General features: G+C 35.7%; 1 long non-coding RNA gene across 1 annotated transcript in view; it reads left to right on the top strand.

The window, feature by feature from the left end:
- Window positions 1-6,879, top strand: part of LOC116150724 (uncharacterized) — a 91,708-nt gene extending 84,829 nt beyond the window's left edge. Inside the window, exons 7-8 of the long non-coding RNA XR_004134467.2 lie at window positions 4,968-5,010; window positions 5,118-6,879. This is a non-coding gene — a long non-coding RNA (uncharacterized LOC116150724). The remainder of the gene's footprint in view (window positions 1-4,967; window positions 5,011-5,117) is intronic.
- The last annotated feature ends 19,125 nt before the right edge of the window (window positions 6,880-26,004 follow it).

A 26,004-nucleotide genomic window follows, 5' to 3' on the forward strand; every position in this document is an offset into this window, starting at 1 on the left:
GAAGTGTATCAGTACAGGTGCCAGGCCCTTCACTCAGATTTCTTTATTTGACAAATATTTATTAAAAGATGACTGTGATCCAGTGTGTAGTTCCAGTGCCTGGGGAAATCCCCAACGATTGGGACTCAATCCTTACCTTCAAAAGAGTACGTTCTCACAGGGAGACTTGTTTCTAAACAAATAATTGAAGAACAATTTGGCATGAGTTTCTGGAACACAGACTGAGGGATCAGGGAGCTGGCCCTGAGTAGCACGCAACTAAGGAGGCCTTCAAGAAGCCCCCTTCTCGAACATTCTAGAAAAGTCTCCGAGCCAGGCCCAGCAGAGTGAAGGGGAACTGGGCAAGCAAGATGCAGAGGCCCAAGGGTCTGCTCCTCCCTTATCCATCTGAGCTGAGTGAAACTTGATGGGAAGGGTCAAGGGAGACCAAGCGAAGAGTTTTATACCATGAGAACTTTCAGTGACAAAAGGAGTTCTGTATAGAGGCTTGGTAGAGATTGTATTATAAATAAAACCTGCAATATTAGGTGTATATGATGTCGGTACCTTTAGAAAACAGCCCAAGGCTTAGAAATGAGACCAAATTTAGAAAGACCCCAGCAATAGTCTAGAATAGTAATGGGTTGATGGTGATGAAAAATCTAAGTCAGGAATTCTTGGGAGACCTGTTTTTTTCTATTATTTACAGGTTTAGAAGACAGTCGCCTTATTTTGCTAATCTTTTTTTTTTTCACTTAGCATGGATAGAATGCAAATTATTTTGTGTCTTTTTTCTCAGTGATAGGAGTGCCTCACCACTATTGCACACTGCTGACATTGGGTAAAGAGAATTTAGGAATTTCTTTCAGAGAGGGAGGGAGTAACAGAGAAGAGAGATTTGCACATGGCTTTAGTGCAATTCATTTATGTAACTTGTCCTGAAAAAGGCAGTTACTTAGGTGAAAACTCTACTTTTTCTCTGAATTGCTTTTAATGAGTAAAATGATTAGTGTTTTTATCCGATGATTATTTTTTAAAAAATTTGGTTTTTTGTTGAGACGGATTAAAGGCATGTGCCTAATTGCTGAATATTATTTTGGAAGAACTGGTCTGAGTCTGTCTTTATGGGCTGTGAGTGGTTTCGCCTTTAGAAGCTTGTTTTAGGATCTTGTGCCAACCCCATCCTTTCCCAGGCCTGTTCAGACTAGAATTATCTGGCAGGGAATAGTTTTGTTTTGTTTTGTTTTTTTGAAAAAAAAAATGAGCAGGAACATCTCGGAAAATGTTCACCTCAGTCTTCAAGTTGACTTGCAGAGCAATTTACTAAATAAGCGATGTGCGAATCAAGTGACCATCAGCTGGTGTAAATATTTTCGGTCTGTGTGGTCACAGGATCTCAGGTATGCAGGAGTTGGCCGGGCTACAACCACGAGCTGGTTATGGTGAGACCCTGGTTCCAAGCCTCTAACGTAACACGCGAGGAATCCAAGTTCACAAGAACATACTTTAATTAGACACCTGTATTTAAAAAGTTGGTTTTCCCTCTGGCACAATTTCACCCCGTGGTACCCTGCGTATATCCGTGTGCATTTCTTCCTGGGCTACAGTTAAGAGTTAATCAGACTCTTTGTTTTTAGCCATGTGGAAGGCAGTTATTTTGTCTGTTTGTCTTTTTGTAAACAACTTCATTGAGGTAGACTTAATATACAGAGAACCTGCACGTATTTAATGTGTAGAATTGGATGCTTTTAGACGCGAATGAACACCCATGATACCGTCACCACAGTCAAGGTCATAGACATGTCCAGTACCTCCCATAGCTCCCTTCTGTCCTTTTTTTTTTTTAACGTATGTGTAGTCAGAACACTTAACATGAGATTGACACCAAGGGAGACAACTTTTGTTCACTTTTGAAGTAAACTCTTTGCTGGAGGAACACAGTGCTGTGTGTTCTGTCAAATCCATAATAGAAGCTGCAGTGGTGGACTGTATTCCTGTTTGGTTACAGAAGGCTGCTGGCTACATGTGCTAAAACACGTGAAATATCACGGACGTGGGCTGGAGGGACCATCTAGACACCTAGAGCCAAACTTGGCAATTTTGGCTCAGGAAAGTTAACATCCTGGTGAGGCTATGAAATTGTTCATCCCTCTTCATTTACTGCCCTTACAGTGCTTGGGGTCCAATTTTTTCTCCAAAAATGACAGTTTCTACAGTTAAGGATGCAAATTATGGGGGTGGGGTGGGGGTGCAAAAGAGAATCATCCAGGTAATGCCTTCAAAAGACAGGCATGTCTCCTCTTCCTTCAGTTGAATGACCCACGAAGCAGCATTTCTTTCATTTCTATAGTGAAACTTTGATGAGAATATCATTTTATATCTGTCATTAAACATCAGCGGGTTTCTTTACTTCTTGGTGTGGTTTATCGGCCACCCTTGCTCTAATTCTGGAGAGGAAGCTCTTCAAATTCTAGGTGAATGTTGCAAGAAATGGTCTTTATCCCAGTCCCAAACGGGTTTTCCAACAGCAGATGGCAGGCTTAACTTTTAATTAGTCTTTTCCTTCCTTTAAAGTCTCTTTCCCACTCTGTGTACCTCAAATAAATGGTCTTTAGCCAGAATGGATGCTTGTTTGTTTGTTTATTGTTGTCTCTGTTTCATTTATTTGCACTGTGAATAGGACTTGAGCAGTGAGTACCTTGGTTACAGCTCTGCCACCTGTCCCTGGGGTTTAGCTGTCTTCTTAATTATTAGATAATAGAATTATATAATTTGCCATTTTCAGTTGGAACTTAATTCTTTTCTTTGACTTTGATTTGCGAACTTCTAAGATGTATTATTGGTTAATAGTCTCCGTTATATTATATTCCTTATATATTCAATTCTCTATATTTTAATAAACTTTACAATGTGTATTATTGGTTAGTGATTGACAATAATCTATAGAACAGCCTTGAATAAAATTTCATTTATAGTTTTTTCTTTTTTTTTATGACCTAGATAAATCTAAAAGAAGACGGCAAAGACCATTTTAACTTTATGGTTCTTTAGACTTAGGAAGATTTGGAGGATAGTTCAGGCGAGCTTTGAGAATTAAAAATACCATTCTTTTAATCCAGATGTAGACCAAAATTTATAAGAGATAATCCTTTGGATTTTTTTTTTGTTAAAAACTTACCAAACTAAACTCTTGCCTCGCTTTAATTATCAGCCTTCTTATTTATAAAAATAGTTTTGCATATTTAGTTTGAGTGGTTAATGAAATGTCAATTTGTATGTTCCAAAAATGCTTTATTTTACATTAATGGTGAGACTCAGCCAAACCTGTACGAAGCAGTCTTTTTTCCTACCTTGGTATGTACGCCCTGGCTTTTTAGGCAACGCCAATGTATACTTACAGTTGGAGTTGTTCTTAATTTATTTTAAAAGAAACCCAAGCCATCAAACAAAAACCTACTTCACTTTATAAGTCCCACCCTCCTCCTTTCCTAAGAGCTAACCACTTGGCGAAACACTATTATTATAACTCTGAAAATTAGACATCTGTGATTAGAGTTAAATCATTCCCTTGCAATTTATATTATTTCAAGCTCTGAGAAAGCCGGTCATCTTTTCTTATACTTGACACATTTTTTTAAACGTTACTTTTTCTGGCAATGACTATTTGCATTCCAGCTGCAGGTCCAGTCAAACTGTGTATATACCTTCAAAGTTCTGAGCATAGCTTTTCTCTAATTGATCTTAGCTTTCCTAAGTCTTTTAGAAGTGATAGCCAAAGCATTGTAAATTCCGAAGAGGGTCAGATTCTAAAACGTGTGTAGTTGGAGCAAAGCTGCATGGTCATTTACAGTCTTAAAAAAAAAAAATCCTCAAAGTTGAAAGCAGTAATTGGCTACTGTGGTCACATTTTAATATAAAAACACCTTCTCCAAGACGGGGCCTTTGTTCTGACTCTTGCCTCTTCTCTGCGATGTTTTCTGGCCCCAGATGTGCACATAGTTCTCCTCCTCCTCCTCCTCCAGGAGTCTGCGCAAAAGTCACACTCTGACTACCTTCTGGAAAATAGCATTCCTCTATGAAATGACCATACCTACGTGTCGAGTTTCTTTTTTTGTCTGGTCCTTACCTTCACCATAAATCTTAGACTCTCAGTTCCACGAGTGTAGGGTCTTGGTTCAGTGTCACATCCCCAGTGCCTGGTGGGAGCTATGGAAAAGGCACTCAGTAGGCATTTCTAGGGTGAATGAATGAATCAGTGAATCAGTCAGTCCATGACGAGGACACCCATCCTCTCACGACATCGTATCATGCGAGGAAAGCTTGGAACCAACATACTGGAGAGCTGCTGCTTTGAATACCTTGCAACATGCTTTTTTTGCAGTTTTCTGGTGTTTTAGACATTTGGTAAAAATACTCTATCATCTTCAGTTTATAGGGGAAACAGTATATTTTTACTGCAACTTACTTGCCCTATGTGCAGCATCACTAGATTACCCAAAGTTAAAATGGCATCAAGTGAACAAAAATGCTCCAAGGGCACAATGAAATGGTAGATTGGATTTTTGGTTTGCTTGCTCATTTGTCTTTCTTTTATATATATATATCTATATATATCTGTATATACACAAATATATATAAATGTATATGTATTTTTATAAATATATAAATAAATATATATATTTTTAAATTTTACTGCAAAAACACACCAGTCAATTGTAGATTTCCTCACAAACAAGCATGCACGCTAAAAGGTCAAGGATTGTCATCTTTTTTTGTTTGCTGCTGGATTTTGAGCCCCTGATAAGACTTTCTAGCACTTTCTATTACTTAGTCAGTATATGTGTAAGTAAATCAGCCTAGAGGTTGGTTTAAACTTCATTCATGGGATTATTGTCCGAATGTCACTAAAAGAAGATAAGCGGTTGAAATCTCTTGATACCATTTCCATGTCAGTTTCCAGAATTGACGTCTTCTCTTTCCTTCCACAGAGCCCTTTACCAGGAGGCTGCGGATCCTCCGGCTGCTGGATGTGTAGGTACCCTCAATGGCTCAGTAGCCAGTGTAGATCCTGTCTTTGGTAATCAGTAGCTACATCTGGCTACTGGGTCTCTGATGGCATCTTCTACCTTCCGTTACAGCGTCCTGAGTGCAGCGATTGGAGAGTCCTCAGTAATGCAAGCTTTACCTTGATTTACACAGAACACACACCCACCCAGAGTTAAGTTCTGGGGTGATGAGTCTTCTGTTATTAGATGGAGTGGGGGACCGTCAAGGTCTTGTGAATAACGAGATGTATTTGATTTCAACACCACAAATGGAAGGAATCTGTATTATTTTATCCATGGATTGTTTGTCTCTTTTTTTTTTTCCCTCTCTCTGCCCCCTGTGGAAGGTATCATTTGGTCACAAAACTATCCTCCTGTCTGTCTGTCTGTCTGTCTATTTATCTGTCGATCTATAAATCAAGCATTTGGTTACAAAACTATCTACATTTATCTATCTATCTATCAATCATCTACCTACCTACCTACCTGTCTTATATGTCCATCTATCTTATCCATCTATCCATCCATCCATCCATTTATTCTCTTCATTTCTTGACTTTTAAATGGGCATTCTCAAAATAACGTGGTGATTTCAGTTTAAGGACATTTCACTTGTCGTAAATACATCCCAGCAGTGCATTGTGACTTGTGCTTGTCCTTTCCCCATGGTAGAGAATTTGAAAGCCAGAAATCTCAAATGCAAGCAGGCAAGTGATGTGGAAATCATATGTGGGAAGACTGGACAGGCCCGACGTCCAGGTCTGGGGCATGAACCTGGCATACAATGTAGATTTCTGTGTTTGATGGGCAACAGCTACATTGTCTGCTGGGTTTCAGGCTACCTGGAAACATGTGCTTCATGGCGGTTTCATCAATGCTTCACCTGTACTGTTTTGGAATAACTTTTCTAGGAGGCATAATGATCCGTGTGCTCTATCATTGGACAAAATGCAGAGAAAGAACCCCAGGAGGGCTGATCACCATAGCAAACACTGATTTTATTATGATTTTACCCAAGATGGTCAAATATCAGCCCAGGAAACTCAATGAATTGGACCCAAGGTGTAATGCTGTCTTTCCTTCTCTCTGCCTCAGCTCTCAAGGATGGGTCACTCACATGTTGTTATTAATTATTGTTTGGGTTTCTGTCCATATTTCCTATGGGCCTAACCACAATGCCCGGCTCCCTCACCATCCATTCCTCCTCGTTTTGGCTTCTTGCCCACCTACGGGGGCCTGGTTTATTTTTGTTCTGTCTTCACCACAGACAGCCCCATCATTTTTGTGAGTGATTCTCAGTCTCACCAAAATCCATCTCTCACTCTGCCCAGCATCGAATCCCATCATTTGCTCCCTGAAGTGAACTCTAGAATTGAGGGAAACTGGATTTTTCTTTCTTTTTTTTTTTTTTTTATTTTACCACTGTTCCCCATCTCTTACGAGACCAGAAGTAAAGTAGCTTTCTTATAGAATGACAGAGAACTTGTGAAGAGAAACCACCAGTCTGCAGGAGTAAAGGAAGAAAAGAATGATGGAAAATCAGTTTACATCTCTAAACACTAAAAAGAAAAAAAAAAGAAAGAAAAAATCAAGCTAAACCCTCAATTTTTTAATAATAAAAAGAATATGACTTTTAAAAGAGAAGTTATAAACCCTTGGTTGTATGAACTGGAGACTTTTCAGTAAGAAATCATGTCTTTTACATGAATATGAATTAACAGATTTAAAGTTGAAAATGAATGTAAGGAACGCAAGCAAAGTCTGCATGTAATAGCCGATGGTAATGATATAATGTATTTTGTCACTCCCTGCTGAATTCAATAAAAATAAAGCTAATGACTTGGAGCTTTTAAAAGACTCTACTTTTTTTTTTTTTTTTTTTGCGTGTGTGTGCTTCTTGGCTTTCTGTCCACCAGTCAGTTCCATCATCTGTTCTGTAGCTGTCACTGGCCTCTGTCGTTACGTGGTCAGGTTTTCATTTCCCTCTCAAGTCTGATAGACCAGTGTTGAATTGATCCTCAAAAGCAAGAATAAAGGTGCAAATGACTAGGGGGTATTTTCTCACTTTTTCTCAACTCTCACTCTGTGGGACCCAGGAAGGGATGGACATGGGTATGATGGCTCTTCTAAAAGAGTCACAGCATCCTGGCTGTATTCTTATTTTTTTTAAGTTACCATTTTGAAACAATTTCAGACTTGAAAAAAGTTACCAAAGATGATACAAAGACAATGCTGGTGGGAGTTTAAAATGGTGCAGCTATTTTGGGAAAGTTTGGCAGCTCCTCAGAAAGTTAAACAGAGTTACCATATCTATGACCAAGCTCTTCCACTCCTGGGTATACACCCCAAAGAATTGAAGAGAGGTACTTAAGCAAATACACGTACACACACGTTCACAGCAGCACTGTTCCTAGTCATAATAGCCAAAAGGTGGAAACAACCCAAATGCCCATCAACAGATGAACAGATAAACAAAAGGTGATCTAGCCATATGATGGAATATTATTCAGCCATAAAAAGGAATGAAGTCCTGATAGCTGCCACAACATTGAATGAAACTTGAAAACACTAAGTGAAAGCAGCCAGACAAAGCAGGCCAAATATTGTATGATTCCATTTGCATGAAATGACCAGAATCTGCAAGTTTAGAGAGACAGATAGTGGTTGCCAGGGGCTAGCAGAGGGAGGGAGTGGGGAGTGCTGATGGGTAGAAGGGTTCTCTTTGGGGTGATGAAAATGTCCTAGAATTAATGTTCCAGTGATGGTTACACAACTTTGTGACTATATTAAAGACAAATGAATTGCACGCTTCCAAAGGATGAACTTTATGATATGTGAATTATATCTCAAAAGATACAGAGAGTGCTCACATACTACTCCTTATCAATTCCCCAGGTATTAACATCTCATGTAACTAACAAAATCAGTAAATTAACATCGATAGGCTAATATACTCTGGATGCCTCATTCAGCTTTCATCACATGTCTCACTGTTGTCCTATTTCTGTTTCAAGATCCAATCTAAGATGCTGTGTTTAGTTGTCCTGTCTCTAGTCTCCTTTAACCCAGAACAGTTCCTCAGCCTCCCTTTGTCTTTTGTGACTTTTGCCACTTTTGAAGAATACAAGCCAGTTATTTTGTAGGCTGTCCCTCAGTTGGATATCTCTGATGGTTCCTTCTGCTTAAATTCGGGTTCCACATGTTTGACAAGAATACCACGCAAATGACATAGTGTCATTCGTAGTGTGTCGTATCAGAAGGCACATTATGTTGGTTTGTCCCACTACTGGTGATGTTAACGATCATTTGGTTAAGTTGGTGTCTGATCCTGGCTATTTTCATTTTTCTTTCTTGCTTTAAAAAAATTTCCTTCTATCACCATCCTGTACTCCCATTTTCCTTCATTCCCCACCCAAGTTAGCTATGTTTAATACACATCATTTCATTTTTATATATTCTTGAAAAGACATCTTGTTTTTGGCATTCAGATATTTTTAATTTACACGAGTGGTACTGTCTTATACCTCATTCTGGTTTTTTTTTTTTACTTTTTTAAAGTTAGGCACTATGTTTTCATGGTCAGTCTACGTTGCTGTCTAATTTGTTGCTTCTAATTCTGCATAGTACTCCATGGAGTTGCAACTACCACAGTTCATCTATGCCATTTCCAGTGATGGACCCCAAATGGGAACCAATTCCTTGTCACCACAAATAACGTTGTAATTAACATTCTAATACATGTCTCCTGGATGTGTGTAGGGAATTATTTGGAATATATGGTGAGGAGTGGAGTTGTTGAGTCATAATAGATAAACACACACACACACACACACACACATTCACACACAACATACACCTCAGAATGGTCTGATCGGTCTATGCTCCAGACATCAGTGAGTGAGACATCCTATGCTTATCTCTGCCAATAATTGATTCAGTGAAGATGTTTTTGCCGGTCTAAAAGGTGCGAAGTGGGGGGAGGGTATAGTGGGTGAGCACGTGATTAGCATGCACAAGGTCCTGGGTTCAATCCCCAGCATCTCCATTTAAATAAATGAATAAATAAACGTACCCTCCTCCCCCCAAAAAACCCCAAAAGGTGACATCTTCTTGTTTTAATTTGCATTTCTCTAGTTACTAAGGATTATGAACATCTTGTCATATGCATTTGAGCTTTGGGAGTTTTGCATCATTCTCCAGTCCATATCTTTTCCCACTTTTTAACTTTTAAAATTCTGAAATGTAGTGCACAGATGGGAAAATGCATATAAAGTAAATGAACAATTCACTGAGTGGATCTGTGTAACCGTCACTCTGGTCAAGAAATGGAAAATTGCTTGTACCCCCAGAAACACTATTCCTGTGTGTCTAGCCCAGCCACTATCCCTCCCCCCTCCCCAAAGGAAACTCCTCCCCTAAAATCAAAAATTTTAGCTTAGTTTTGCTTGTTAATGCAATTTCTATAAATGGAACTATATAGTACATAATATTTTGTGTTTGACTTACGTTTCTCAAAAAGTGTGAGATTTCTCCATGCTTCATGAAGAGGTGTAGTTTGTTCATTTTCATTGCTGCACCTTAATCTACATTAATAAACATTTGGGTATTTCCATTTGTGTGTGCTTGTGAATAACCTTGCAATGAAAGTTCTTTCACTTATAGCCTGTTGGCAGATAGACACTCATTCTGTTGGAATATACCTGGGCGAAGAAGTGTTAGGTCCTAGTGTTTGGATAAGTCAACTTTAGTAGGTTACGTGGTGATTGTTACAGTTTATACTTTCCCACCAACCACGTATCGGAATTCCTGTTGCTCCACATCCTCACCGACACATTATTGTAAATCTTCTTAATTTTAAGAATTAAAATTCTGCTAAGTATTTAGTGGTATTTATGGTGTATTTAATATGATGATTAATGAGGTTGAGCCCCCTTTTATATGATTATTGGCCATTTACATACCCAATTTGGTACGGAGTGCCTGTTCAAATCTCTTGCTCATTTTTATATTGGGTTGGGTTACTTGTCGACTTGTAGGGATTCTTCATCTATCCTGGATGTAAGCTTTTTGTTATTTTCTTCCAAATATATTTTACTCTGATTTCCCTTTCATTTTCTCCACTTCAATGATCAAAAATTCTTAATGTAATCCAATCTATCAATCCTTTCTTTCATAATAAGTACTGGGTTTTTTGTGTACCCTGTTAAAATCTTCCCCTATTCAAAAATTTTCTTTTATTGTTTTGCCTTTCACATTTAAATCAACGATTCTCCTGGAATTGCATTTTGTAAATTGGCTGTGTTAGACATCAGATTTCACTTTTTAATATAGGGCTATACAACTTACCCAACATTGTTTGTCGAAAAGACTTTCCCCGCTGCTCTGCAGTGCCACATTTAAGTCAACTGTCCATATATGTAGGTATGTAGATACCTATTTTATTGGTCTATTTGAGTATTCTTGTGCCAATACCACATTGCCTTTATTACTAAACTATATAAGTTTTGATATCCACTAGAGTTGTTCTTTGCTATTGCTTGGGATCTTTATTTTAGCATCTTGCATTTGTGTTATAAAATTTCAGAATCCTTTGTCAATTTTGACAAAAAAGTTAGGATTTTAATTGGAATTGTAGTTAACCAATTTTGGGAGAATAGACATTTTTACTTTATTGGGGCTTCTGATACATGAATATTGGGATCTCTCCATTGGTTTAGGTCTTCTTTATTTTCTTACAGTGTTTCATAATTTTCCATGTGGAGCTCTTGTAAATCATATGTTAGATGCATAGGTATCTGATCTTTTTTGATGCAGTGATAAGTGCACTTTGTGATGGATTGTTGTTGGTATATAAAAATGCAGCGTTTTTGTTCGTTTGTTTTGTTTTTACTTTGTATCCAGCAACTTTGCTAAATTTATTTGTGAATTCCAAGATTAACTGTAGATTCTTTCGAAGATTTCTTTGTGAATAAGTTTTCTTTCTACTTTCTTTCTATATTTCTTATTTATTTTTGTTTAGTAGTACAGTGTTGACTAGAAGAAGAGTAGATAGAGGGCATCCTTTTCTTAGTATTAAAAGGAAAGCTTTCAACATTTCACCAGTAAGTATGATGTTTACTATAGTTTCTTTGTAGAGTAGACATCTTTTAAGGCAGTTTATCTCTCCTCTAAGGTGGGTAAGAGTTTTTGTCATGAGAAGATAGTGAACTTTATCAAATGCTTTTTCTACATTTATTAAGATGACCATCTAATTCTTGTCTCCTTTGTTTAGTTAATGTGGTGAATTACATTAATTTTTAAAAATCACCTTTAATAAGATAATTTACATGTGTTAAAATGAAATCATTTTAAGTAGAGTTCAAAGAGTTTTGGTTAATGTATATACCCATAACAGTCATTACAATCAAGATACAAAGCATTCTGTTATCCCCAAAATATCCTTTGTACTTCTTTTAAGTCAATTCCCATCCTTGCCACCACATAAGGCACACACTGACCTGCTTTCTATCACTGTAGATTGTGTTGCCTTTTCTAGAGATTTATGTAAATGGAATTATACAATATGCAGCCTTTTATTTATTTTTTTTATTTTTCAAATTTTACTTTGATCATTTTTATGTAGGTATGATTTATTTATTTTTAATATGTAGCCTTTTGAGTTAAGCTTTTTTCACTTGGAATAATGTTTCTGAGATTCATTCGTGTTGCATGTATCGGTAGTTTATTCCTTTTTTTTGCTGAGTACTATTCTACTGTATGAATATCATACAATTTGTCTTTTCATCTGTGGATGGATGTTTGGGTTATTATCAGTTTTTTACTATTATATTATTATTTTTTTTTATCGAGCCATAGTCAGTTTCCAATTTTGTGTCAGTTTCCAATGTTGTGTCAGTTTCCTTTGTAGAACACAATTTTTCAGTTATACCTGAACATACATATATTGTTACTTTTTTTCTCTATAAGCTACACAATATCTTGTATATATTTCCCTGTGCTATACAGTATAATCTTGTTTATCTATTCTGCATATGCCTGTTAGTATCTACAAATTTTGAACTCCCAGTCTGTCCCTTCCCACCCCCCTCCCCCTTGGCAACCACAAGTTTGTATTCTATGTCTATGACTCTGTTTCTGTTTTGTATTTATGTTCATTAGTTTTTTACTATTATAAATAAAGCTTTTATGAATAGTTAATGAATATTCAATCTTTGTATGGGCACATGTTTTCTCTTGGGAAAATACCTATGAGGCACAGGTAGTTGTAATTTTAATTTTATAATTTTATAAGAAACTGATAAATTGTTTTCCAAAGTGATTGTATCATTTATGTGCTCACCTACAATTTATGGGAGTTTCATTAGCGTTACATTCTTGCTAACCCTTGGTAGTGTCAGTCCTTTTTAATTTTAGCTACACTAAAATTTGAATAGTATTTCATTATGGTTTTAAACTGCACTAATGATGCACTAATAATAGTTTTAAATTGCAGTAATAATGACTAAAGCAATTGACTTTCTTTTCATGTGTTTATCTGCCATTCATATATCTTCTTTGGTTAAATATTTCTTTATTTTTTGCTCATTCTTAATTGGATTGTTTGTCTTCTCATTACTGGGTTTTAAGAGTTCTTTGTATATTCTAGGTAGATCTTTTATTAAATACCTGTTTTGCTGATTTCTTCTCCCAGTCTGTTGAGTGCCTTTTCATTTTCTTAAGAGTATTGTTCAGAGAACAAAAGATTTTAATTTTGACATCTAATTTATGCGTTTCCTTTTAAGATTATCTTGCTTTTATGGCCTGTTGAAGAACTCTTTGCCTCTCCCATTGTCAGGAAAATTTTTCATTATGTTTTCTTACAGAATATTCATACTTTTAGCTTTTATATTTAGGTTTATGATACATTTCTGACTACGTTTTGTGTGTGGTGTGTAGTAAAGGTCAAAGTTCTTTTTTTCCATGTAGATTTCCAATTTTTTTGAGCATCATTTGCTGAAAAGATTATCCTATCCCTAATTAATTACTTTGTCCTCATTTTTAAAAAAATCAATTAACTGTACATGGGTGAGTCTATTTCTATGTTTTCGATTCTGTTCTGTTGACAGGTACATCTATTTTCCTGTCAATAGCACAATGTCTTGGTAACTGAAGCTGTATTGTAAGACTTGAAGTCAGTAGTGTATGTCCATCAACTTTATTCTTCTTTTTCAAATCTCATTTGGTTATTTTAGATCCTTTGCATTTTCATATACATTTCAAAATCATCTTTTTAATTTCTATAAAACAACCTAGTGGGAGATTGGGATTACATAAAATCTGTAGATATATTTGGGGAGAATTATTATCTTTACAATGTTGAGTCTTTTGATCTGTGAACATGGTGTGTATAAATGTGTGTGTGTGTGTGTGTCTGTGTATCCTTTTATTTAGGGCTTTGAGATTTTTTCTCAGCAATGACTTATATTTTGCAGAGTAGTGATCTTGTCCATATTTTGTTAAATTTATTCCAAGTCTTTTATGTTTTTTCAATGCTATTGAAACTGGTCTTTTTAATATCAGTTTCCAATTCTGCATTCTACATACATAGAAATACAATTGATTTTTGTATCCTGTGACATTGCTAAACTTACATATTTGTCCTAGTCTGTCTGGGCTGCTATAACAGGAGACCATAGACTGTGTGGTTTATAAACAACAGAAATCTACTTCTTACAGTCCTAAAGGCTGAGACATCCAAGATCAAGGCACTGGCAGGTTTGGTGTCTGGTGAGGGTCTGCTTCCCAAAGGGGATGAGGGAGCTCCCCAAGGTCTCATTCTATAAGGATACTAACCTCCTTCATAAGGGCTCCACCCACAGGACCTCATCACCTCCCAGAGGTCCTACCTTCTAATACCATCCCACTGGGGTTTAAGATTTCAATACGAATTTTGGAGGGACACAGACATTCAGTCCCTTGCAGTATTCTTGTAGCTTTTTGTAGATACCTCAGGATATTTTTTTTTCAAACATGGTCATGTTATCAGTGCATGAAGTCAGTTTTACTTTCCTATATATATATATATATATATATCTTTATTTCTTGTCTTATTATCCTGGGTAAGGCTTCAAGTACAATGTTAAATAGAAGTTGTGAGAACAAACATACTTCTCTTTTCTCTTTCTTATTTTTTTCTACCAATTAAGATGATCATATGGCATATCTTTTTTAGTCAGTAAGGTGAATTACATGGAATGTTTTTTCAAATGTTAAACCGACTTTACATTATACTATATTTGGTCAAAACATCTAATCCTTGCTAATATTTTGTTGACAATGTCTGCAGATTCGTTCATGAGGGATGTTGGTCTATATTTTTTCTCTTGTAATTTTTTTCTGGTTTTGATAACCCTGGTATCATAAAATGAGCTGGCTTCATAAAATGAGCTGGGAACTATTCCTTCCTCTTTTAATTTCTAAAAGTGTTTGCATCAGACTGGTAGTATTTCTTCTTTAAATATTTGATAAAAATTCACCAGTAAGTAATCTCAGCCAGGAGTTTTCTTTATGGGAAGATTTTAAATTAAGAATTCAGTTTCTTTAATAGATACCAGTCTTGAGATTTTCTGTTTTTTTCTTGAGTGAGTTTTCATATTTGTGTATTCCAAGGAATTTGTGTCTTTTCACTTTTTTTCCTGGTTGATTTCAACACTTTTTCTTTCAGTAATTGATAGAACAAGAATGCAGAAAATCAATGAGGATATAGAAAACTTGGATAACAGTATCAATCAGCTTAACCTAACTGACATTTATAGAACATTCTACTCAACAACAACATAATATACATTCTTTCCAAATACACATGGATTGCTCACCAAGCAATCATAAACATGCTAATAATCATAATCATAAACATAAATCATGTTCATAAACATGTTCTTATATATTTTAAGCAATTGAAAGGATATAGGGTATGTTTTCTGGTATAACAAAATTAAATTGGAAATAAACAACAGACATTTGGAAAAACCCTAAGTATTTGGAAATTAAACAACACTCATCTAAGTAATCCAGGGATAAAAAAGAAATTAGGAAATATTTTGAACCGAATGAAAATGAAAATAGAGCATATCAAAGTTTGTAGGATACATTTAAGAGCAATGCTTAGATGGAAATGTATAGCATTAAATATTAATATTAGAAAAGATGAATGGTCCAATGTCAGTTATCTAAATTTCTACCTAAGATGCTGGAAAAAAAAAGAGCAGAGTAAACCCATTGTATGTAGAAGGATAGAAATGAAAAAAAGAACAGAAATCAATCCACTAGAAAATGGACAAACAATAGAAAAAAGTCAATTATGCCAAAGCCTAGCTTTTGAAAACACCAATAAAAATTGAAAAATCTCCAGCACAATTGATGAAGCGAAAAAGAGAAACCACAAATTATATGAAAAATGAAAGGGGACATCACTGCAGATTCTGTAGATATTAAGATCTTACTACTGAGTTGGATATATCCCTAAATTTTTCTTTTTGAGGTTGGCTTAGCTTATGACCTCTATTTTGTACCAATGTTAGAGTAAATATATTATGTTTCCAAAAAAAAAAAAAAAATCCACCTTGGATTTTTTTTTTCACCTTGGATTTTGATTAGAATTGCATTGAATTTATAAATTAATTTAGATTGAATTGAGATCTTTATAATATTGTTTTCACATCAAAGAAAATGAAATTTCTCCCCTTCTATACAGATCATCAATCATTAGTAAAATTTTTGTCTTCTCCATAGATGTCTTATATATTCTTGAATAAAATAATTCCTAGATAAATTACGGTTTTTAAATTTTATCAACGGTATCATTTATTTCTGATGCAGAAGAATATACTGATTTTTGTAAGCTGTTCTTGTACCTGTCAACTTTGCTCAGTTTATTAGATGTAACAGTTTATATTCTGTTGGCTTTTCTAGGGAGATAAACTTATCTGAAAATATTGACAGTTTCATATATTTCCTTCTAACACTTAATCTCTTATCTCTTTTTCTTTTCTTATGCCTCTGGTTAGTGTTTTCAGGACCATATTAATTAGTGGCAGTTTTAGTGGGTGTCTTTGTCTTATTCCAGATCTTAAGAGGAATGCATTTTGAATTTTCTATAATAAATATAATGCTGGAAGTAAGTTTTATTAAGTAAGAAAAGTCACTTCTATTCCTAGATTGATTTTTTTTTTAGTCATAAGTAAAGAATTATGTCAAATTATTTTTCTACATCAGTTAAGATAATATACGATTTCTTCCTTTTAGTCTGTTGTATACCATCCTTTAATTCCTGGTGTAAACATGATCTACTGTTGTTCATGCTGCTGCTGTTACCTTTTGAAAAATTAATTTGGTCAATTTTTTCTAGGAATTTTGCATCTATATTCAAAAGTGAAAGGGGCTTAGGTTTTTCTTGCATGTATATTATACTTCGATAGGAAGCTTACATAATATTTAAAAATCCAAGGACCTGAGTGAAGAAAACAGGAGAAAGTGATTTCTGAGCAACCTGAGATTCTACAAAACATCTGATTTGTCATCAACGCTGGGAACACGTGACCTCCTAGTGAGGTAACCTCACAACTCCGCTCTTTCCCTATTCCTTTGACTTACTACACTAGGTTTCAGCATCGAACTACTGTTTCCATGTGCATATTCAAAATTACTAAGTGGGATTCCCTAAGTGCATAATAATACATCCATGGAGCTGTTCAAAATCACGAGGTAGATCTAAATGCACTAATATGAGAGTGCACCCAAGACCTATAACTAAGTGAGAAAAGCATAATGTAGGGTCATGTGTGTAATATGATCTCATTCACTATTTGTATGTATACATGAAAATTATCTGAAGACATACCCAAGAAAATATTAAAGTGGTTACATCTGGGAAGTGGGCTGAGGCGGGAGGAGGATGACGTGCTTTTCATCTTATACCCTCCCTCCTGTCAAGTTTGAATTTTTTAATCCTGTGATTTATTGCTTTTATATAAATCAAATGAAAAATAAACTCCCCGGATGTAATTTACAAATACAAATTTACAAATTTACAAATCTCAGGCATATCAACTTGTCACCTTCCTCGTATTTGAGAGTTCTTTTTTTTTTTTTTTTTTTTAGTATTTTTTTTTTTCTTTTTTAATGGAGGTACTGGGGATTGAACCCAGGACCTTGACATGCAAGTACATGCTCTATGACTGAGCTATATCCCTCCCCCGTTGAGAGTTCTTTTTTTTTTTAATGACAGGAAAGGGAGTAATGATGCTACAGTTGAGAAACATCCAGAGTTGAGCGCCGCATTTATTAGGGAAGCTTTACATGGATGAAATCTATGATAAAGTCAAGACCCATTGAAATTCAGTCAGTATCCCACAGGGACGATACCCAACCCAGGGTTGCAAATTGCAGCTCTGACACGGGCAACCTCGCCCTGGCTGTTCTGGTGGTGATCGGCTGGTTTGTTTAGACCCGTCAGCTCTATAAAGAAATCCTGATTTGAAAGTGCCTGGCTGATGATGGATGACTTATCAAATTTACAAAAACAGGACAGTGCATTTAAATACTTCATTACCCTTGCTTGGCATTTTTTTTTTGTAAGGCTATTTTCATTTAGTTTAAATTTGCTTTCATTGAAGTTTATTAAAAATTTAGCAGATCATAATTCCAGTAAAAGCAACCTTTTTCTCTCCTTGGTTATAAAAGTAATAACATTCAATGTAGGAAAAGCACAAAAAAAATTAAAATTCAACCTCTAAGTACAGTTTGGTTCGTATCTTTCCACTCTCTTTAGTTATGAACACATATTTTCATATTTTACATACTGGTTTGTGTCCAGATTTGCTTACAATCTATCAAAACCTTTCCCCATAACATTCAATATCCTTCTAAAATACGATTTTGGGCTATTTAATATGGTCACCCTATAATTTATCTAACCAATCGATTATTAGACATTACATAATAATTTTTAGTATGGTAAATTAGACAACCAGACATACATAAAAATGATTTGTTTATCTTGCTATTTTGGCATTCTTAGACGTATAACTGAGTTCAAAGGATGTAAATATTTCTAATCTTTTCATTCAAATTGCTCTCTGGGACAGTTATACCAATTAACAATCTTACTAGCCCTATAGGTTCCAATTTCCTTGCTACCTTATCACTATAATATGACTTTTTGCATCTTTGTCAATTTGTTGGGTAGAAATGGTGTCTTGGTTTAATTTGGATTTATCGGATTACTAATGAGGCTGGACTTATTTTGATGTACGTGAGTTATGACCTTGTCTTTTTATACCCAAGCACGTGGTAATGTGGTAGATACTCTCTGAATAATTCAAAAAGCGTTGGTTGATGAACTGGCTGTATTACTGAAATTTCCTTTAAAAAAAAAAAAACAAACTTTGTGGACATCTAGATTTAAAATGTACTCTCTTGCTGTAAGTTTTCTGTTTCAGAACTCTGCCTCTTTATTTCCCCCTCCTCTAATAAGGGTGTCCTAAGCTCTTTTGGTAAGAGTTTTAAAGGCCATGGGTATTTTTATCAAAGTTCCATATGTGATGATGACAATCTTAATTTAAATTCACTTGATTCTGTGTTCCAAAACATTCCACAGGACACACATTTTAACAATGGAACTGCTTTGTTTTACCCAAATTGTGGAAATTGAGATTGAATTAGCTAGCAAGGACACAAGACTTTTTTGGGGGCAGATGCAATATATTTTTGTCTCCTGTGAATCTTCTGTTTTGCTTGATGGCACTTAGCCTACTTGTCTTCCATGAGCAAATCTGGTAAATAATAGTTTACATACAATTTCAGATTTTAACACAAGTGTACTTAGGTAACCCAGAACATATATAATAACTGGAATTATAGATTGCATGTAAAATATGTATGACTCTTGAAATAATTCATTGTGTTTGTGACTAGGTATTCCCAAGTTAGTAGGAATGTGCTGTTAAAAAGAAGTTCTTAACTGATAACCATCATCTGTTAATAGAGACTATAAATTGTAATTAATCCACAATGGCTAGGAACGGGTTATTTTGGCTAACTGAATAGTATATCCACCCCCACGTGGGAGGTGGTCTTTCGAAGTTTTAAAATTCAGCAAAATGCATTTATTGTTAAATTTAAATTATTTCCGTTTTTAATTTAGAAAACCTCGGGATGATGAAATTCCTTAGTAAATGTCTAATCCTTATCCTTAATTGTATAGCGTCCTACAGGGATTTGATTTCGTGTTTTAATAATCCTCTTCTCTCCCTGAAATCAGCTTGTTGTCATTTGTTGAGTGAAAGAGACAGAAACAGAGGTTTTTGGGTTTTTTTTTTTTACGGTTATTTTTTCATAGTTTGTATTCTAGAAAGCCAGGCTACTTGTGTATATCATTGTTTTAACCACACACAAAATTTGAAATTAAGGACATGTCATTTTTAATAGTTTTCTTCCGTTGGGTCTTATTCATCTCAAGTTAACCTCTCGTTTAGAAAGTTGATCTAGTCAACAAATAAACAAAAAACATACTTTTGTTTTATTTATTCTAGGGTCCTGCAACTCCTATACACTGTTTTTCTTAAACTGTGGCATTTTTGTCACCTAATTTGTGCACGTAGTAATCAGCAACTTGTGTTCATTTTGTAGAAGGAAATTGAAACACCTTAATCCATTTGGCCAGGGATTCTTATGAATTACATTTTACACGTTGTTCCGTTTCTTAAAGTTTTAGTTGTTTTTTTCTTATTAGAGTTTACCTTTCTGAAAGTTGGCAGGGGGTGGGGGATACACATAGTTTAAAAGGCAAACAGGTCTGTAAGATTTATGGAGAAGAGAAACAGCCTTCCCTGATGTCCCCCTTCAACTCTCCCCTTCCCCAGCATCTCCCACTCCCTGGAGACACCCCCCCTTCCACTGCTTTCCTTCCTTTGTTTCGTATTTACTTCTATATTTCTAAGTCAATCCTTACACTGCCATTTCTTGATTTTTCTGTGCTAAAAGTTGTCCCCTAGCCATCCCATACAAGCACACTTTCCATACCTTATTCTCCTCAGGTAGCCATTTAGACATCTCAATTAGAACAATATTCAGTGTTTTGTTATTATGACTGTGTAATAAAAGCTAGTCATAGCTAAGCCAGGAAGTACTCTTTTTCTTTTACTTTACTGTGTCCCTTTTTGTTTTTCCTGGAACGAATAATTTTCCTGTCTCTTTTGTTTGTTTAGTTTTCTATGTGCCTACCAATACCTCACCCCCAGACTCTTCTCAGTCCTTCCTCTCAGTAAAGTTTGACGACATTAGACATTCTATCAGTTAAGTCTATTTTTCAGAGAACTCTCTCTCAAGATCTGCTTAAATATGGACAGTTGGCTCCCTCCACCTGCTGAATACCGTCATCCAAGAATCTTCCTTCACCGCCATCTTAGATAGGTTGTTTTGTCTTCTTGACTTGATTTTTCTATTGCCTTTTCTTGTATCTTCCTCTTTTGTCTTTTGTTTTGGTGAGTATATCCTCCAGTAGCTTCCCAAGAAAGAGGGCATGAGAGGTAAAAATTTTGAGACTACTTTGCCCTTATAATTAATTCAGAGTTTTCATTGGATGTAGGATTCTAGTTGGGAAATTATTTTTTCCTTCAAGTTCTGGGGCATTGTTTCATTGTTTTCTAGCTTCCCAGCGTTGCTGTGGAAAAATAAAATGCTGTGATTCATGATCCTTTATAAGCAAGCAGTTTTTTTTCTCTTCTTCTCTTTCTCTCTGCAGAGATGTTTTCTTTGTCTCAAGTGATTAAAACTCTGCCTTGATGTGGATCTATTTTTCTCCGTTGTGATGAGCTCTGTTAAACTGGAAATTCAAGTCTGTCAATTTTGAGAAATGTTCTGGAATTATTTTGTTGATGATGTCTTCTCATCTGTTCTTCCTTGCCCTGTGTTTGTATAGACCTATTTGCCTCTTAAACTCTGTAGATTCCCCTGCAGCTTTTACAAAACTAAGCTCTAAATAAGAAAAACAACTGGATTTTTGAGAACTCATTAGATTACCTCAGCAAATGATTTGAGTTACTTCAGTTTTCTTCTACAAAACCAACTCAGTTCACTTAAATTTGCATCTTCTGAACTGGTCCTTAACTTATCTTTTTTTCCCTCTTATTTTTAATCTCATATGTTTTGCTCTATTTTCTGGGAGATTTTCTCAACTTTATCTTCCTAATCTTTTATTGAATTTTAATTTTATTTCCAAGAGCTCTTCAACTCTTTGTATATCCTAAAGGTTCCTTTCTTGTACCATCTTTTTCTTGTTTTGTAGATATAGTATCTATCTTATCTCTCTGAGACAATGAATTTTCCTTTGTGAAAGAAAAATTTCCCTCTCTCGGCCAAGTTAGTTTGTTTCTTTTTTCTGTTTGGTTGTTTTACTTTGTTTCATATTTCTCATATCTGATGACCTTTGATTGTCTGAATACATTATAAAGCTTTGTGCACGTGAGTAGGTTTTTCAAGTGTGGGAGACACTATAGGATGATGTGCCTGATCTGTTTCACTAGGAAATCCCCAGTGATAATATATTTCCCCCCTTGAACTGGTCAGCTTCCCAAGAGAGGACTCTCATCTCTTGCCAGCATTTGGGAACCTGACTGGGAAAAGAAAGCTGGCCATGTCAACATTTAGTGTGTGAAATTTCCCTTATTCTCTTCAGGTTCATTATAGCATCTCTTCTGTCTGCTGTACCTGGTGTCCCCTAGTCCAGAAACTTACTGTCCTTCTCACCCACTACAAGGAATAAAACTTCCGTCTTTTGCTAGGATGAGGTAAGATCTGTCTCTTGGCTGTTGGGAATGTAGGGACAGTTTGGGGTTTAACTTCTTACACAGATTATTCAATGAAACCTCCTGTGTTTAGTCTTACCTTAACTGCCATTTCTACAGCTGCCACCAATCCCTGCGCTCTTAGGAAAGTCTGAGGTGCAAAATGGGTTGTTTCTTGGCTTTTCCACTGCTGGCTTAGGATTTAGCTGAATTGAGTCTCTTAAGTCAGTTACCATTTCTCCATCTGTTTCCACCTTCCATAATTTTATTGCTGTTGTCTTCTCTCTTCTCTTTGTTCTCATGGCTCTATGGCTGATAGAATGTGTGTGTTCAGTTGGTCATTATTATCCAAAACAGTGCCCTCCTTTTAACTTAAATGCAATATAATAGTCTTGTGCTTTTCTGATACATTTATTTCCTCCCTTTGCTCCCACCACCCCTCTCTCCCCTCAATCTAGCCATATGTTCAAATGTTAGATCTCATTCATGATACACACATAAGGTTCTGAATGACAGTTGCAGATTTCAGTGCAACTGTTGGAAGAAACCATATGTGTTTGAGTGTACGTGAGTGCATGCAGGCACACTCACACACACACACACACACACACACAGAAGATGATTAGATTAAACTTGTAGTTTATTTAGAAAAGAACATGGAATCATCTTGGAAGCAAGTTGGCCAAACAGAACAAGGGCAGGTTCAGCATAGTTTACAAAGCTTATCCTTCCAGCCTTCTCCCTAGCATCCCTTGGAAGCTGCAAATGACACTGAACATGCACAGCTGGGGTGTTTTGTTTGTTTTCTTTCTTGACCTGAGAAATTCATTTAAAAAAAAAAAAAAAACCTACACATTGCCAGAACTTAGGACCTGGGTGGAAGGGTATGGAGAGAGAAGGACATGGGTGTAACTGTTAGGGAGTAGCAAGGGGTATTTGTGGTGATGGAGCAGGTCTGTGTCTTGATTCTGGAGTTGATATACAGTTCTACACATAATAAAATTGCATAGAACTTTAGACATACACAAGTGCACGTGAAACTGGCAAAATCTGAGTACAATTTGTAGATTGTACCAATGTCAATTTCCTCATTTTGTTATGGTTATTAAGACGTCACCATTAGGGGAAGCTGGATAAAGAGTACATGGCACTTCTTTGTACTTCTTTTTAAACTTACTGTGAGTCTATAATTATTTCAAAATAAAACAATAATAAATTTATTTACAAAATGGAAACAGACTCACAGACATAGAAAAGTAACTATGGTGTCCAGGTGGGAAATGGGGTGGGAAGGGATAAATGGGGAGTTCGAGATTTGCAGATACTAACTACCGTATATAAAATAGATAAACTGTATAATGCAGGGAACTATATTCCATATCTTGTAGTAACCTATAATGGAAAAGAACATGAAAAGGAATATATATATAGAGAGAGATAACTGAAACATTATGCTGTACACCAGAAATTGACACATTGTAAACTGACTATACTTAATTAAAAAGAAAAGGAAAAAAACTATACCCCAGTACCAATGAAGAAGAATTTATACAAATGTATGCCCTGAAAGGGAACTATTTAGAGATATCTTAAAATATTAGAGGCAAGCTGGAGAGTAGACACGCAAGCAATTCTTGAGGAAACTCAGCATTAGCAAGACCCCATCCTCATTTAAAGGAAAATACAGAGTGAGTGTGAACGTGTCCCTGGACATTCTTGGCATCCATCAGCCCAGTGTCCTTGAAAGCCTGTTTCCTTATAGTGTCCACAGGCTTCAACAGAAGACACCTTCTTCTGGAGTGGCTCTGACCCTATGTTTGGTCAAAAGATCATCTGGTGTGAAATTTTAAAATACTCTCCCAAATGTTTGACTTTAGTGTTTATGGAATATAGCAATGTTGATATCCAAATGAGTTTTTTATAGAAGCCATTTATTACTCTTGCAACCAGTAATATTCCTGTTCACATCACACTTTTTTAGTTCTAAGGAATTCCTGACCCGCGTAAGTGATACAGAAACTTGCAGTTTTAAAGAGTTTGCCCTCTCACTTTGCATATGGCCCTTCTCCCAGTAATTTGTTTTGTTTCTTTGTAATGAGGCACAGTAGGATTCTGTTTAGTGGGGAGTGGTTTAGTTATAGAAGTTTCAGAGACTCTTACAAGATGCTCAAGACCTTCATGCAGCCTAATGGTGGATGCTACGAGGACCATGGTGCTTGGTGTGTTTATTTGCAGAAAACACTTTTTTAGCATCTGAATGGCAAATAGAAGTGCGTTCAAGAGACCAGTAATTGGAAACAGAGTGATAGTATGTCACCAAGGTAGAAATAGCTAAATAATTCATTTTCATTCATAAAATAAAAGAATATAATATGTGACCAAAAGGAGTAAGCTGAATATTCTCCATTTATTCAGTTGTCACTCCAAGTTGCTGTGTAAACAAAGATTTTTTTGGTACAAAGATAATAAACCCAGAAATTTTTACCCCAGCAGTCCTTGGTGAGCCGTAACCATTGTGAAAGCAGCCACCAAAAAGGATTTAGCCCATAAGCCAAGGAAGGCTTAGCTCACATGCCCCAAATTCTACTCCTTGCCCTGAAATTTCCTTTAGCAAGTTTGTGTTCTGCTTGTTTGGCAGCTGAATCAAAGTTAAAGGATCATCAGTTTTATGAGTTCTTGAAGTATTTAGTCCTTTGGGCAAACTGGATTTTTCTCATTTGAACTCAGCTCAGATGCAAGGAGTTTGGTTAAAGTCTGAGCTTTTTTTTTTTTTTTTTTTTTGGTAACTTCTTATGTTTGTTACATGGCTTACATGGCCTCTGGTCAAAGTTACCATGTGGGCTCATGTTTGATCTCTTGTAAAAATGTCCTTCTCTCCTTTTCCAATGACTGAACCTGCACACAGCCTTTGGTCCATCAATATTCACATCTTAATCAGTCCCAAGAGTAAACATAGAACTGAAGAAAATTTTTAATCTGTAACATACATATCTCAGCTGATGGTATGCATTTCTAAAGTTGTAATCACGTTAAGATATATGTCAGATGCTGTTTTGCTTATATTTTCTTCTAGGAGGTTTATTGTATCTTGTCTTATGTTTAAGTCTTTGATCCATTTTGAGTTTATTTTTGTGTATGGTGTAAGGGAGTGTTCTAGCTTCATTGCTTCACATGCTGCTGTCCAGTTTTCCCAACACCATTTGCTGAAGAGACTGTCTTTTCTCCATTGTATATTCTTGCCTCCTTTGTCAAAGATTAATTGACCAGAAGTTTGTGGGTTCATTTCTGGGCTCTCTGTTCTGTTCCATTGGTCCATATGTCTGTTTTTGTACCAATACTATGCTGTCTTGATGACCATAGCTCTATAGTATTGTCTGAAGTCTGGGAAAATTATTCCTCCAGCCTCTTTCTTTCTCTTCAGTAATGCTTTGGCAATTCTAGGCTTTTGTGGTTTCATATAAATTTTATTATGATTTGTTTTAGTTCTGTGAAATATGTCCTGGGTAATTTGAGTGAAAGGGCAAACATAGAGTGTTTTAAAATCCAAGTCCTGATGCCATTTGCTGGAAGATTTATAGCGAAAAAAAAAAATCCCTCTGCAGAAATGTGACAATCAACTTGCCCTCTGTTCTGCATTATACATACTTAAGATATGTTTAAAGTCTTTGGGCTACTTTCCAATATCACAAGGACCCGGTTTTGTTGGTTTCTCTGTTTATTCTAAGGTCCCATTTTCAAAACAACCTCATAGCTGGCAAGAAACTGAAGAATTAGAAAATGAACTTTAGAGCATATTATAGAAGTTCCTTTTTAAAAATATTACCTATTCAAGCTCCTTTAGATCCAGGGAGGCCAGCAATTCACAGATAGAGCGCATTGCTCTCATTTTACGGATGAGGGTACTGAGATCCTGCTGCTAAACCAAGGTATGTATCTGCTTTTAGCAAAATAACTTTAAAGAATAGTAATCATGAGCTGGAGTGTATCAAAATGATATGGCTATATAGCTCTCATTTTGAATATTTTTGTTAGCACATAAGAAATGTGAAGAAAAGAAAAAGTACATATAACTATAAACATAATTATAATATATAATATTATAATATGTAACAATTAAATAGTTATATGTGATACATATAATTCTGATATATATCAGA

The sequence above is a fragment of the Camelus dromedarius genome, chromosome X (genome assembly GCF_036321535.1).
Source record: "Camelus dromedarius isolate mCamDro1 chromosome X, mCamDro1.pat, whole genome shotgun sequence".
Classification (NCBI taxonomy): Eukaryota; Metazoa; Chordata; class Mammalia; order Artiodactyla; family Camelidae; genus Camelus; species Camelus dromedarius.